Raw genomic sequence first — 16,553 nt, 5'->3', positions numbered from 1 at the left:
TCAACCCTGGGGGTGTACACTGGGGGGGTACATACCTGTAGGTCCACTCCCACGGTCGGGGGACACCTGGGGGGCGGACGCCCGGCTGCTGCTCCGGGATGGGAGGAGGATCTGCAGCCCTGTCTCAGTGGAGGAGGAGTCCCCCTCCTCCTCGTCCTCCTCTTCGTGCTCCGGTGCCCCGGGGGTGGGCTCCAGGGGGGGCCCCCGGGGTGCAGGGCTTACCTCCGGGGCAGACTCCAGCTCCGGGGTTTGCTGGGGCTCCTCAGCCGAGGTGTCAAGAGTGGCCGGACGGGAGGAGGTGTGCCGGGGGCCCAGGATGTCCCTGAGCTCCCTGTAAAAGGGGCAAGTGGCGGGGACGGCCCCAGATCGGCTGGCCGCATCCCGGGCCCGGGCGTAACCCTGCCGCAGCTCTTTCACTTTACTCCGGACATGGTCTGGAGTGCGGGCAGGGTGACCCCGGGCGGCCAGGCCCTCGGCCAGCCGAGCGAACGCATCCGCGTTCCGCCTCTTGCTCCCCATTACCGGGAGCATCTCCTCCTCACTCCAGAGCCCCAGCAGGTCCCGAAGCTCGGCCTCCGTCCAGGAGGGGCCCCGCTGTTGCTTCCCGGCCTGGCTGCCAGCCTGGGAGCCCTGGCTGCCCTGGCTCCCCTTGGGGGGGGGCCCTGGGGGCGCTGGGGGCGCTGCCGGGCAGCCATCACAGCTGGGGTGGCTGTCAGTGCTGGCTGTGAGGCGTGCAGGCTGGCCACGTGTCTGGGCTGCCGCCTGCACGTTCTCTCAGCTTCCTGCACAGGAAAGGGAGAGGGAGGGGACCTTTAAGGGGCCTCTCCACGCGGCCACCATTGAGCTGAGGGGCTGGAGAGAGCATCTCTCAACCCCTCAGCTGATGGCTGCCATGGAGGACCCTGCAATTTCGATGTTGCGGGACGCGCAACAACTACACGGTCCCTACTTCGATGTTGAACGTCGAAGAAGGGCGCTATTCCTATCCCCTCATGGGGTTAGCGGCTTCGACATCTCGCTGCCTAACGTCGATGTTAACCTCGAAATAGCACCCAACACGTGTAGCCGCTATTTCGAAGTCCCGTAAGTGTCAAACAGGTCATAACAGTTGGATAAAACAGACAAATAATTTGGAGTTGGCTGGGATCTGAACAGAAAAGCAGACTCTTCTCTTGGCCTAACCATTGCTAGACAGTAACACTAAGTAGGCATTGCAGCAGACACTAGCTTTAAACGAGAAATTCAAAAGAGGTTCAATAAGGTGATGGCTGGTATATTATTTTTAAACAGTACATTGGATATTTTCCATCAAATTTTTTTTTTCACATGAGCTAGTTTTTGGGACTAAACCCTTTGACAGTTTCTCTCAAGTAAAAAACGAAAGCCAACTGCTACTTAAGAGCTAATGGAAATATGACTGACTTCTAGACTGGAACAAAAGAGAATGGGTACACTGTCACCTTTACCAGCACTTCAAGAGATAATGAAAAATTCTGTGCTCACAAGACAAGTTTCAGATAAGTTAAACATATCACCTATCTGACTCTCAAGCAAGAATAAAGCACCCCCTTCAGTTATGGATGGAAATGCTGCAATGCAGCTGTGTTAGAAATCATTAATTAATAGATCTTTGGAGACCATAAATCTGAAGATTAATTAGACAATACTAATAGCACTAAGCACTTAGAACACTTATGGAAAAAATCAAGAGAGTGAAAAAATTATTTAAATTTATCTGATTCATTTTCATCATTACTTCATCAAAACAGACCCAGGAAGGGGCATTCCTTGAATCCAGACAGCTGCATATTTAGAGGGGCAAAATGGAATGGAGGCGGGACAAGGCACCGTCCATAGCTCGTTCATATCTGGGCAAATAGCGGTAAGTCTTCTAAAAGTTACCATGCACACACATTAAAAACATTATCACCACTTGCTCCATATAGAAATGCAGAGTGGAAGCAGCAAAGCGAACCTGTAACGCCTTCCCATAGCACGTCAACCACCAAAATGTCAACATGAGATGAGTTAAAACATAGATAAGGGTTAAAAATAATCCGCATCAAGGAAAACCACAGACCCAGAGGCAGAGCTATAACTATCTTGCATACTGGGACAGTATTATTTAGCAATCTCTTATTTTCTGGTCACCAAGGCAAGAAACCACCCTATTTTAAGAGAAAAATTGATACCTGCTGGCACGGAGTGCTTCTGGTGTTACATATTGGACTGAGTCTTGATCCTACAGGATGCTGAATGCCCTCAGCTCTCACTGATCATACATAGTCCATAAGAGTCAAGGGCACTCAATACCAGATAACACTCAACACCTCTTATGATCTCATCAAAGCCCCTGCCATCTGTAGGCCCAAGTCTTAACCATGCTACCGGCTCCATTGCATGAGGCACTGGATGAACACAAAACAAAAGACAATCCCTGAAGGAACAAGCTCACATTTTACAAAGACGAAGATAGACAAAGGATTGGAAGGGAAAGACGAGCATGCAGAGGCAAAGTGACTTGCCCAAGGTCACGCAGCAGCTTAACGGCAAGACTTGGATCAGCATAACGAGCTTTACAATTTTCTTAATTTTGTTTTATGGCTACAGCATTATCCTTATGCTTCCTCCATCTCTGCCTTACTTTCTATTGATAACTGGCGCCTACAGACAGCAGCTCACAGAGTCAAGAGTAGGCTTCGCATTGTGAGGCTAAGCTGTTAAATTTAATTGTGACCCAAAGTCTGTAATAGTTCTTTTCTCTTTTGCATCTAATATAACACATTATACAGCACACAAGGAGACTTGTGAGATTGCTCTCTGAAGATGCAAGAACTAGTTAATTTTGCACCGTTTCTCCCTGTCATTATAATCTTTGCCACAAGAATGGTTACATTCTGTGAAATGTTCAGTTCTCAGTGAAGTCATTGTCATGTGAATGAGCTATCATAGAATTCTAATGCCTGAGACATTTTATTCTTGCATTCATGACATTTGTATTTCAGTGACAAAGACTGCAGCAAGAAAAGGGAATGGAAAAAATTTAATCTGCTCTCTTGATCATTTTAAAATTCTAATTTTATGGTCTTCTCTTTCCCAGAAGCTGTAGTATAGTTTCCTTCATAAATATATTAAAAAGTCTGCATCTAGAGTAATAATGAACTGATGAAACTAAACCTTTGGGATGTTTGTATTTTAATGTTGTCTGCTTTGAGATACCACGTCAATGTAAATTGCTGAAAGATAAGAGACTGAAAGCCAGATTTGCTACCAAATTCCACCTGCAGTATAGATGCTCTGGTAAGATTGTAATGGGCTGCAGCAGACTGGGACCATGTAGTGTACCAGTATACAACACAGATTATTTTTTCAGCTATTGACAGAGGCAAAATACCCCAAAATAAGCTAGTATGATTAGTACCTACCTTCCAAAGGTAATCATGCCAGAATAGCATACCATAGGTCAATCTAAATTAATAACCTCAATACCTTTAGGCTCAGCTCAGTTCTTGCTCATGTCAATAAGCAATGGCAAATTTCCATTGTCTTTAATGGAGCAAGGATCAGGACCTCACTCCAAAATCTCTAACCTAACTGTTACCATTTTGACTTGATAGTGGCTTGTGCAGATAGCAGTCTTGACAAGCCAGTTGTATTTTATTTCTCCTTTTCAAATGCTATGTATGCTTAAATTGATGGTCCCAGAAAATATAACATTTAGCAGACAATTTTTTTAGGGGGCGGAGTTCAGTACACTCATCAAGGGATAAATTCTTATGGTAGAGCAAGCAAAATATTCCTATTTGAGGTGTGTTATTTCTGTGATTATTCCAGCTATAGATACAAAATAATTGTTTTTTGATAATCTTTGCTACAGCCTGACCATAAAAAAGATGTCTAAACTGTCAAAATATTATTCGGATGACTGACTGTCAAAGATCTGACACAGAATCACAATAGAAGAATGCATTCTGACAATGGCATGGTAAGTCAAAAAGTGTATCCCCAGCACTTTTTTTCAGAAAAGAAATATAAAAAGTATTCATAGCCTCAATATTGTATAATATTTTAATCTATGTGACTGTCATAGAATATCATTGCCTCAGTTTCTTTTTTTTTTTAAATAAATGTTTGCAGTTTCTACTTTTGATACCTGAACTGTAAGGCCTCATTATTTCCTATTTCCATAGGTTACAGACTTTTAATGTCAAAATGTAATCTTTGAGATAGTTTCATTTGCCTAGCCTAACCTCTTTGATCAAATGAGCGCTTTTTTACTTTTTAAAATATGAGGATCTCTGGACCCATGCATTCTCTTAATCATTGCTCAATGTCTTTTATCCCTGTTCCTTTTTTCCCCACACTCATAACAAGACTGCAGCACAGACCTGCAAGATCTGAACTCTAGTCCATATTTTTAATGTCACAGTTCTATAGATAATGTTTTTTTTTATTTTAGTTCACAGGTAACCTACTTTAAGATATCTAGAAATGTATTCTAAATTCTTAGATAAAACATTGAAGTAGTTGATTTCAACTGGCAACACTAAAGAATTTAAAAAAAAGAAATCCATAGAGAACACACCTAAAAGTATAATGTTTTACTTTTCTACCTATTTCATGGGGTTTCATTTTACAGGGGTCCCTATTTTAAGACAGTATCCTTTGGTTTCCCTTTGATATCTTTCTTTTACAATGAAAAATAAAATAAAAGCTAATGGTAACCATACAGCAGCCCCAGCTTTGTTACCTTTGAATCTGGTGTGTTTGGAAGACTTGGGGAGCTTGGATATTTTATCTAACATGTCTATTACCAGTATGGGTAAAACAACAAGATGTCCAGTATTTCCATCACAGCATGGCACAAAGACAACCTTAACCTTTAAAACATTGTTTAAAGTGTACACCACACGATTCTCACAGGCACTTTAAAACTGTTCCTTAAGCCATTTTCAGTTTAGCTTGACAACAGTTCTCAGCTGAAACATTTTTTGGTGAAAAATCCTAATTTGGAGACTGTTCAAAACTGTTCAAAATTTCCTATCTGTTTCACAAAATTGTTTTGGTTAAAAAAAAATTAAAAAAAGATAAAAAATGACTTTCAAAACTTCCTCTATTTGAAAGCAACCAAAATGTTCCATATTTCAAAAGAATTTTCTGAGTTTTAATTGGTCAAAAAATTCAAATATTTCATATTTTGGTTCACCTCAAAATGATTTTTTTCTCAGAATTTCCAGCAAATAGAAAAATCTGTTATTCACATGTCTCTAATTATTTCGACATGTATTGTTTCATTAGGATGTGTTTGTAGCAGCTCTTCCTTTAAAAGTGCTCCAAGAGTGCCAACTCAAGTGTTTAAAGTCATGAGTTAGGTTTCCACAAAGCAGATAAGTGAATTAAAAATAAAGACATACATATAACAAAGTTTGATTCTTTTTCAAATTTTATAGTACCCTCAGATAATGCTTTCCAGATTTTCTCCGCAATCATGATCTAGTAACTTGTATTTATTTTAAAAAGAAACCTCAGATTCTCATATAATCGGTACTCACAGAGCTAGGACTTTTCAAAAAATATCAAATATGGTTAGACTGCTGATAAAATCACAAGATCTAGCAACACTAAAGACTCAAACACTTACCAACTTTTATGTCTATCCTCTAAAAATAACTGCATCAGAATTAATAAATATTTCTCCAAGTTCTGACTATAAATTTGGTTAAATGGAGGCTGCAAGATGAAGTGTAATATCTCTATCTGACGACTCCCAATACTACAACAACCCCAGAAAACATATAAAAAAAGCTCTTTTTTTTTTCATTCAAATGTAAAGAACACTAGCTCACAGCTGATACCAAGCTGTGCAGGATAGTCAAAACCAATGTAGATTGTGAAGAACTTCAAAAAGATCTCAGCAAACTGAGTGATTGGGCAGCAAAATGGCAAATGAAATTTAATGTGGGTAAGTGTAAGGTAATGCACATTGGGAAAAATAACCCCAATTATACATACAATGTGATGGGGGCAAATTTAGATACAACAGATCAGGAAAGGGATCTTGGAATTATAGTGGATAGTTCTCTGAAAACATCCACACAGTGTGCAGCGGCAGTTAGTAAAGCAAATAGGATGTTAGGAATTATTAAAAAAGGGATAGAGAATAAGATGAAGAATATCATACTTCCCCTATATAAAACTATGGTACGCCCACATCTTGAGTACTGCATGCAGATGTGGTCTCCTCACCTCAAAAAAGATATACTGGCATTAGAAAAAGTTCAGAAAAGGTCAACTAAAATGATTAAGGGTTTGGAAAGGGTCCCATATGAGGAGAGGCTAGAGAGACTGGGACTTTTCAGTCTAGAAAAGAGGAGATTGAGGGGCGATATGATAGTGGTATATAAAATCATGAATGGTGTGGAGAAAGTGAATATTGAAAAGTTATTTACTTGTTTCCATAATATAAGAACTAGAGTACACCAAATGAAATTAATGGGTAGTAGGTTCAAAACTAATAAAAGAAAATTTTTCTTCACACAGCGCACAGTCAACCTGTGGAACGCCTTGCCAGAGGAGGCTGTGAAGACCAGCACTCTAACAGAGTTTAAAAAAGAGCTTGATAAATTTGTGGAGGTTAGGTCCATAAATGGCTATTAGCCAAGGGTAAAGTATGGTGCCCCTAGCCTTTAGTCAAAGGCTGGAGACAGATGGAAGGAGACAAATTGCTTGATCATTGTCTTCGGTTCACCTCCTCTGGGGCACCTGGCACTGGCCACTGTCAGCAGACAGGATACTGGGCTGGATGGACCTTTGGTCTGACCCAGTATGGCCATTCTTATGTTCTTAGTTATGTACACATCTGTAAAATAGGGATGATAATCTTTTTCTAATATTATAATAACGCTAAATCAATACAAGTTTTCAAAAATACTGAAATTTCTGGACAAAAGTCTCAATAAAATATATCACAGGGAGAATGAATTATATTTATAATCTTTTCAATTAAACAGAATTGCAAAGCTAGTGCCCTGTATTACAGACCAATGGTTCATGTCCCCCAGGATCTTGTCTCTTATAGTAGTCACTACCAGATCATTTAGGCCAGACTACATTAGCACTTACTTTGGCGCAACCTACATGTTTCAGGATGTGAATATAAGTTACCCTGATTTATGTACATGTGTGGACAGTGCTATTCTGACAGGAGAGTTTCTCCTGCTGACATAAACACTGCCTCTCACTCAGGTAGATTTATTACTAGCTAGGGGGAGCTCTCTGCTGTCAGCACGTAGCATCTTCACCACATGTGCCACAGGTGATGTAGCACTTTGAGTATTGATTAGCCCTTAGAACAGGCAAACCCCCACAACAGACAATTTTACAACATCATGCCCACAACATACATTAGAGATTAAGAAATATATAGGTACAGAGAGAGACTGAGAACTGGGAAAAAGCAAAGCAAAAACTGCAGAGGGAAATGGAAAGAAACACCAATGTAGGAAAAGAGAAAAAGAGGCAGGAAGGAAACAAGCCACTCAGACAGACTGTAAAATAACAAATACAGAAGCAAAGAGATATAAAGGGCCTGTGTCCTCTGGTAGTGAAGAACCCTCAGAAAGTGCTGAGCTTTCTAAATCTTCAGTGACCTTCAGTGGCTGCTGGGGAGGGGCAAAAAAGAGGGAAGGGAAAATAGAAAACAAAAAAGACACAAAGGTGGCAATTTAGATTAAGGTAAAACTGAAAAGCTGAAGTAAATAAAAAAAGAGAAAAAGAAAAAAAAACATTATGAATAAAAGTACATGAAACAAAAGAAGGAAAAAATTCCAGAAAAGCAACGGCCACAGAGTTGCCTGGAGAAAGAAACGCACAGGAAAGTAAATGAGGAAAAAGAAACCTGTGAGAAAAGTATAGAGGATAGTCAGGACAAAAAAGAAAGCCAAAGCCATAATGCTAATAAATGATACTTCCTACCCTTCAAGTGGAACTAGGGACCTGTTGTGACAAAACTGTCTATTAAGAGTCTTTCACACTTTTTTCTGAGGCAGTTAGTACCTATCAGTATAGCAGGGAAGACACTAGACTTGACAGACCATTCATTTAATCCAGTCAGGTAACTGCAACATTTCTACTGTTAATAGGACAGAGATGAGCTCTATTTAAATTATATAATATAATATTTTGCATGTTGCACTAGCAAATGTTCAGGTTTCTCTGAAACACTGGTTAAGTTTGGAAAGGTCCTAACTTTTCATGTTTGCACTCCCGTCCTGTCAGTCAGCGCAGCAAAATCATGCATGGACCAGCAGATTTATTTTACTTTATCTATTTAACTACATGAACATACTATAGATACTCAATGGTTAAAGTAAATTGGTTAAAAAAGGAGAGAAGTCCCCTTTAAGATGCTATCTAAGAGATGAGGAAGTTACAGGGAGTCATTGCTCCTCCAAAGCTAGTAGGAAGAGAATCAGCTCTCCTTGTGTTGTTAGCAGAGGGGGAGCTGTATCTTCCTTACCCTTCTTACTTTAAACCCTGTAGTCATCATTCTTTGACCCTTTCAGTCTGCCACTGATGCCAGACATGGAGGCCACATCAACACTGGCCCCCTGGGCTTCCAGAAGGGGCATAGTAATGAGCAGAGTGGAAAATGCAAATGATGCAAGGATTAAAATATCTCATACCTCATTAGCATATTCCCTTGAGATCTCACGGCTTTTGCCTCCGGGAGGGGATCTTCCGGAAGCGAAATCTCGTGGGAATATGCTAATAAGGCATAAAATATTTTAATCTATGCTTCATTTGCACCTTCTGTTCCACTCATTGCCATGCCTCTTTGGAGGGGTGAAAGTAGACGCAGCTGGAGATACACTTCTCTCATAAATGATCTCTGTGCTTTCTTCCATACTGTCTCATACAGATGTAACACTAGAACTGATCTCTGAGGCCTCTGCTCCCTCTTTCAACATTCTACACAAGATCCCGCTCCTGCTGTGACGTCCCCAGAAGCACGTCCATCATGTGGCTTAGGCTGAATAGCCTCAGAGAATACTGACTTCAACTGATTTATTTTCTAAAACTTCCAAATGTTTTAGAACCATCAAGCTGTGCACAAAGCTAGTCTAAGTACCAGTGGCCACGTGATCTTATTACATCTATACAGGTTCAACCTCCCTGGTCCAGCATGCTTGCGACCTAAGTGATCCTGGATCAGGGATTTTGCCAGACCGGAGGAGGTTAATTCTGCTCACCAATTGGCATTCCAACCCCTTCTCTGGGGCTCCACACCAGCCATCACCTGTGGCTTCCTGACTCCTTTTCCACCCTCCACTGCATGCTCCCCAGCAGCTGGCTCCCAGACCCAGCCACCCCTCCCCAGCCTCGGCTTTCTGGACCACAGCTTCCCTCCTGGCCCCAGGGATGAGCCACCACTCCCCAGCCGGGGCTGCCAGAATCCCAGGCCTCAGCACTGCTCTCTACTGCTGATTCCGGCAAAGACTCCCTGGCTGCTGTTGCCACCCTGTTTGCCTCCAGAGAAGCTTTAGTTGCACTGCCACTGATTTAGCTGGCCCCTCCTCCTTCCAGCCCTGGGACTCTCTGGTCCTAGAAAACCCATGGTCCTGCCAGACAATGGATGTTGCCGGCCAAGAGAATGCCAGATTTGGGAGTTTTAACCTGTACTTGCCATGCCATTTCTCTTTCCACCTGTTATTTGGAACACTCACTTCTAGTACATTGCTTTAGTTTGGGTCCCCATAATGCACACCTGCGCTACAGGTTGTTGATGTCAGTTCAGGTCAGAATGGGCATAGTTTTGCTCAGATGAATTTGACTGATTAAAATTTCACCATTTTCCCCCCATTGGCAAGTATAACCCAGTGGTACTGAGACCCCTGGCAAGGGGGAGTTCAGAGGCAAATGGGTTTACCCTCTAAGATTGCAGGATCAACCCTGCCTGCTGATGATCATGGCCCTGTGGCTTTACAGATGGGAGCTTGCATCCTGAGTGAACTGCTGAGAGGTCTCAAGTTCTGGATGTGCTTCCTCAGCAGGGGGAATATGTAACACAGAAGCACTCAGACCAATGACAAGCGGGAGTGGAGTTTGCTCAACTGTCTTAGCTGAAAGGCAGCTGGCTTTTCATGCTGTAGAGGCACATGGCTTTAGCCTCTACAGTCACACATTCAATCCCACCTGCTGATGGTCAGGGCCTGTCAGTTTTACAAGGGACTGTTGTTTTCACATTGCCCAGAGGAATGGGTCCCCAGTCCCAATCACTGTAATACAAATAACAGTAATATTATAATCACATTTTACCGTAAACTCTTTCATATACGGCATTCTATCATCTGGAAGTCTCAGATAACCAGCATTTTAACCATAAGTACATTTTAGTTATGTTAAGTACATTATAGTGAAATTAAATGCCAATAAATACAGCAAATACAGTATGGCTACATCTACACCAGCCCAAAACTTCGAAATGGCCATATAAATGGCCATTTCAAAGTTTACTAATGAAGCACTGAAATACATATTCAGTGTCTCATTAGCATGCTGGCAGCCACGGCACTTTGAAATTGACGCAGGTCACCGCCACATGGCTCATCCAGACAGGGCTCCTTTTCAAAAGGACCCCAGCAACTTCAAAATCCCCTTAGTCCTGTCTGCTGTTAGGAATAAGGGGATTTCAAAGTTGGTGGGGTCCTTTAGAAAAGGAGGCCCGTCTGGATGAGCCAGGCTGTGGCGAGCCACGGCAATTTTGAAGTGCCGCATCTGCCGGCATTCTAATGAGATCCTGAATATGTATGATTCATTCTAATGAGGTCCTGAATTTGCATGGCCATTTCGAAGTTTTGAGCAAGTGTAGACACAGCCTATATGTTTACAGTATACAATACTACTGCTGTTAGTAACTAAAGTACACTGCATACATTTTAATTTTTTGTTTTGTAATATCTAGTCTTGTTTTTCTTTAATGTCATGATTGCTAGGTATACCTCTCTATTATGCAGAATATTTGAATATCTGAGAACCTCCTAGTCCCAGGGCTGCCGGATATGAGAGAGTATAGTGTATCTTGTTTAAAAAGCATGAAACCACTAGTTTTGAAGACAGCATTGGACCTGCAATCTTGTATGGTAGCAGCACATAGTCTTTAGAGGAACCAGGGGACAGTGGAGTAAATTGCCAAGGGAGGTTGCGGAATCTCCATCACTGGAGATATTTAAGAACAGGTTAGATAGATGTCTATCAGGGATGGTTTAGACAGTACTTGGTCCTGCCATTGGGGCAGGGGGTTGGATTTGATGGCCTCTCGAGGTCCCTACCAGTCCTAGTATTCTATGATTCTATGACTCTCTGTCTACAGTAGAAAAACTGAATTCTAACATAACTTCTCCCTCTTATCCTGTGACAATTCCATCAGTAGAATATTCCTAAAACAAAAGGCCATAATTACAAACATGACTATCCTATTTAAGAATTATTTTGGAGGAAACAAAGTCAGCGTTGTTCTTTAAACTGGAAACAAGGTTGGAAGCAATGCCGAAAAGCAGTAGTAAAAATGGTGTGATTAAGGTGCTAAACTGTGAAGCCTCGACTCTCTTTGTCACATAGCATAGAACCCTACTTTACATCAATTGCTGCTGGATCCGCTCTTAATTGGACAACTGCCATTATACTTTTACTCAGAAATTCTCCATTTCAATGTTTCAAAGATTGACTGCCACTGATTTGCACCCTCCCACATTCATTCATGGCTAGCTTTGAAAGGTGGTCTGCTTTGACATATACATCGTTAGACAGACCAGGGGAAGCAAGGTATCGATATCAGAAATGAACAATGCAGGAAAATTATGTGGCAGGAAAAGAAAACAATTAGAAACAGTTTGGTGTCCTAAAAAAATATTTAGTGCCAACTTGGGCTGACAATAAACCCTGTTAGAGAGATGAACAGGAAAATCACAACACATTCCCCTCTCACTGTAGAGCTTTATCAAAGAAATAAAACAGAACAGACTTTTTAAAAGTCAAGTGAGAATCTGAGAATTCCTTCTGCTCAGTGTTAATGATAATAGGATATTCGCCTTTTGGACCATTTGATATTGGTGGACTGACTAATGAGGCAGAAAATGAGCACAGCTTGGCTGACCCTGAGGATCAGTGCTCCTCATTTTAAATGTCCTGCTCAGATTTTTACCAAACTTTGCAGGAAAACTCTTTAGTGGGATTGAAAGCAGCATGCAAAATTTCCTGGGGAATGGTGTATTTTGGAGAAATGAGGGTGGAGGTTAGGATCACAAACTGACATTAGAAAGGAAAGCTAGCTTCAGCTTAATTATGGAGCACTTACCATTGCTCCATGTGCTTCTTGAAGAAAGCTAACAGACATAAGTGGAACACATATATCTTCATGTATCATGACTTAAATTTTCAAAACCTGCTCAGCCTTTTTCTAACCCTGCTTCTCGTGATGTCAGTGATAAAAACTTTCATTGACTTTAAAGGCAGCTGAGATAACCAATGCTGACGGCTTTGGAAAATCCAGTTGTAGTACCCAGAGGCAGTGAGACCTCATCTGGGGTGAGAGAAGTCTCTGCTTTATAGCATCAGCAGAAAAGCACATGGCCTTTAGCTCATATGGTAGAGTGCAGGGCTTTAGACCTTATGTTTGCAGGTTCTGTCCCTGGTGCCAGCTACCTGGGTCTGTTAGCATTAGACAATTATACCATATATTACAACAAATAAAATTATGTTGAATTGTACAATTCGGTTATTACTCCTTGTAGTGGTACTTCTTTTTGGATGACATAAAAACATTTTTAACTGAATAAAGTAAAAATTCAAAATAGTCTACACACGTGTCTAGTCCTGCTTTGTCTACCGAATTCAGATGTTTGAAATTCTGCAGTTGTATTTGGCAATAATTTTCAAACTTTTCTTCAGTTTTGATTTGCCCAAGTGTGGGCACAGCCGTTTGTGGCATGACCACAACAGTGTTGCAAGCCGCAGCCTGCATGCAACCTGTGCATGATCAAGGCTTCGCTACCCAATCACAACCCAGCACACCAGCGTGCACTGACAACCTCCCGCCCCCGCCCCAGGAGCTGAGGGCTCAGCCACAAACAAGGAAGTGGGGCCAGCTAAGGGCTTGGTCACATATGCAGAAGCGAGACCCCCGACTCACCAAGCATTAAAAGCTCCTAAAAGGGAAAAACTCCTAACTCCTAAAAAGGGCAAAAGGGCACAATGCAGTAACATTGGCCCAGGGGTTTCTTCCTTGTCCAAATGCTGATAAAAAGTCAACTCCCCTCTTGCAAATCAGAGACATGTGTACCTTGACAATCCTGTTGGCCAGCCTGAGTCACTTATCCCTCCTGCCAAAAATCCGGACCCTTTCGGCTCGATGTTGGTGTGGATTCTGCTCGCCACCAGCAGTTTGGTAACTGCCCCATAAGTACACGCTTTCCCCTGTACGTCACCTAGAGCACGCTAGGTATTCCCTCTAAATTCCCCTCATAACATTGATTAAGCCATTGTTAATAACTTTTTTTTTATGCTCACTGCTTGTTTCATCTCTGTGCACCACTCATCCCGCAAACCCCTTTTAAGTCCTGGGATACGAAGTCCACACTCCAAAACACCACTTTCACATTAAACTGACTTGAAAGTTCAAAGTTACATTCAAACCCATACACACAGTGTTATACTTATCTCCTAGAGCTGGAAGAGACCTTCATAGGCCTTTGAGTCCAGTCCCCTCACAAAAGGGCCTCTCACTATCTCCTGGCAGATTTTTGTTTTAATCTATTTGTCCCAGATCCCTAAACAGCCACCACAAGGATTGAGTTCACAACCAGGGATTTTGGAAGCTGAGTGCTCAAACCACTGAGCTAGTCCACATGTTAAGCAAAGCTGAGCCTAAGTTCTGTTTAAAAGCAAACTTTAAAAAATGTTGTGATGAACCTATGTTTAAGAATTTAATTTTAAACCAAAGCTAAAACAAGCCAACTATCCCTTTGGGGTCCATAATGAAAACTGTGTGTCACGCTTTCAAACTTGTTACCTTTTACCCACCCATTTTCCAGGGAAAACTTTTTATGCTCACAATTTCCTCCATCCTGTATGGCTGCTGGAAACTGTAATGCATCGCAATGGATGGGGTTTTCAGAGTGGGGCACAGGGAAAAGAATAGACTGTGTGTTGGAGGCTGCAGAGTAAATGGGAATTTGTTTGTGGTTTGGCATGGAGACAGAAAGAGAAAAGCTCCTTTATCCAAATATTTTCAGACATTGAAAATGTTAATTTAAAGAAAATGAGGTGAAATGGATCAGTTTTTGTTATAATGTATCCCTGGTCCCAAACAGTCATTCATGTGAGTACTTCCAAAGGTCACATGGTTTACTTTGGATAAACGATTCTCAGGCTAGCAAATTGATTTCCACTACTTCCTGCTGTCAGCGAGGACAGAAAAAAAAGGCAAAGGGACTTTTATTGTCCTACTGTAAAGTCTTTACTTGCACCCCTGGGTATCAATTCATGCACACCAATGCAGACATGTGACTCTTTTATAGCCTCACAGAGTGCAGTGAGACAGAGGCTGCTTCTACATTCATCCCCTCCCGTCGGAGGTGGCATGGTAGTGAGGCAATTCAAAGCAGGCTAACAAGGTGCTAACATGCATATTCAGCACCTTATTAGCATAATGGCAGCCACGTGAATTTCAAAGTCTAGACTTCGAATTGCAGACTGACAGTGTAGATGGGGGCAGTTTTGAAATAAGCGCCCCACTTCAATATTCCCTTACTCCCACAAAACTAAGTGGGAGCTCCCACGGGCGGACATAGGTGTCATTGGCCATCCTGTGCCCGAGCCATGAGTTGCGCAGGATGCGGGCATCATGGGCCCTGTCTGCCCACCACATGTAAATATCCATGAATCATCCGCTGGCATCCACAAGGGCCAGGAGAATGATGGAATGACAGCCCTCCCAATTAATATACTGTCCACTGCTGTGTGGTGGGGCCTGGATGGCAACATGGGTGCTATCCAAGGCACCGAAACAGTCGGGAACCCCAGCTGCTGGAACCCAGCCACAGTGGCGACCACGTCCCCACATGGATGAACTGGAGAAGGAGAGTGCGGTTGATGGTGTCAACGACCTGCATGGAGTGGACGGCAAAAGTGCCCATGAATTTGTGGCAGGATGTATGAGGGCCCCCGCCCTGACTGCCTGCCCCTGCAGCAAGCCCCCTCCCCACCCTCCCAGCCCCCACCTGTAGCCCCTCCTTGGCCCCAACCCCAGGGTGTCCCCCAGCCCCCTCCCTCGGACCCATTGTGGGTATATAGCCCCAGCCAACTTACTTCGAGAAGGACAACCCTGATGGTGGCCTTCCCCACCCAGAATTGGTGGCCAACTGAGTGGTTGCTGTCCAGGGTGGCTAGTTTGCACATGGCAATGGCCACCTTTTTCTCCCAGGGGGAACACAGGCCACATGTGTGTGTCCTGGTGGCATAGTGCTGGTACCAGCCACTGGCCCAGCTCCATAAAGATGGCTTTGGTCATCCAAAATTTTTGGAGCCACCGCTCATTGTTCTCGTCCTCCATAAGGATGCAGTCCCACCATTCCCACTGATTGGATACCACCAGAGGTGACAGCGGGCCCAAGAAAGGGGGTGCTCTGGGTGCACTGAGGATGGGGCCTGCAGAAAGGCAGCCGGCCACATGGCGGGCAGTCTGAAGCCTGAGATAGACTGCAGCAAGGACAGCCATCAGGCTGGCCATGATGTGAAGGACCTCCTCATCCTGGAGATGCTGCAGGTCCATGGCGCACTGCAGTGTTGGGGCTGAGCAGGGCTCTGCCGGTGCTGTGCTCGAAGATGCATGCTGCATGCAGCCTGAGCCTTCAGGATGTGCACAGGGCAGGGGGGGTGTTTGAGAGGGACCCCTTAAGGGGGTGGCTGGCCCCACTCCAGGAAGGGCTTGTCAGCCATTTGACCCTTCCCGTGCCATGTCCTGCCCCATTCTTTCAAAAGGAGGCTCTGTGCCGTGTAGTAGCTCCCTTTTGAAAGGATGGGTAATCGCATCATATAAAAATGACTCTCTCTGAAATTACAGATCAGGGTTATCCCTCTCAAAATCCCTTGCTAGTGTGGCCACAGCCACACCATGGCTTATTTCAAGACAGGCTCTATTCCCTGTTGTTATGGCTCCTTCTCCACTCTAGCAAGATAAATGCAGAAGTGGGGGCCGGCAAATGTACCTCCAAAACCTTATCTACCAGGTTTTGGTATAAACTTCTCCCCAAAAATCCTAAAAACCTTAGATTTTGGGGATAAAATTCGCTGCCACCACCCAAGTAATAATAAGGAAACCAGGGAGAGACTACTTGGGAAATCTCAGCCCCAAAAGTAAAAACCAGGACACAAACATTAACCAATACCAAGTTAATAAAAAGAAAAGGAGAGAACTTTTATTACTACAACAATATTCGTGTTGGAAGCCTCATGACTAGATGGAAGAGTTACAAAGTAAAACACATGGGGAGTCT

This window comes from Carettochelys insculpta, chromosome 2, assembly GCF_033958435.1.
Source record: "Carettochelys insculpta isolate YL-2023 chromosome 2, ASM3395843v1, whole genome shotgun sequence".
In the NCBI taxonomy this organism is placed as follows: Eukaryota; Metazoa; Chordata; order Testudines; family Carettochelyidae; genus Carettochelys; species Carettochelys insculpta.
The sequence above is the reverse complement of the archived record's forward strand: the minus strand, read 5'-3'. Positions refer to the sequence as shown.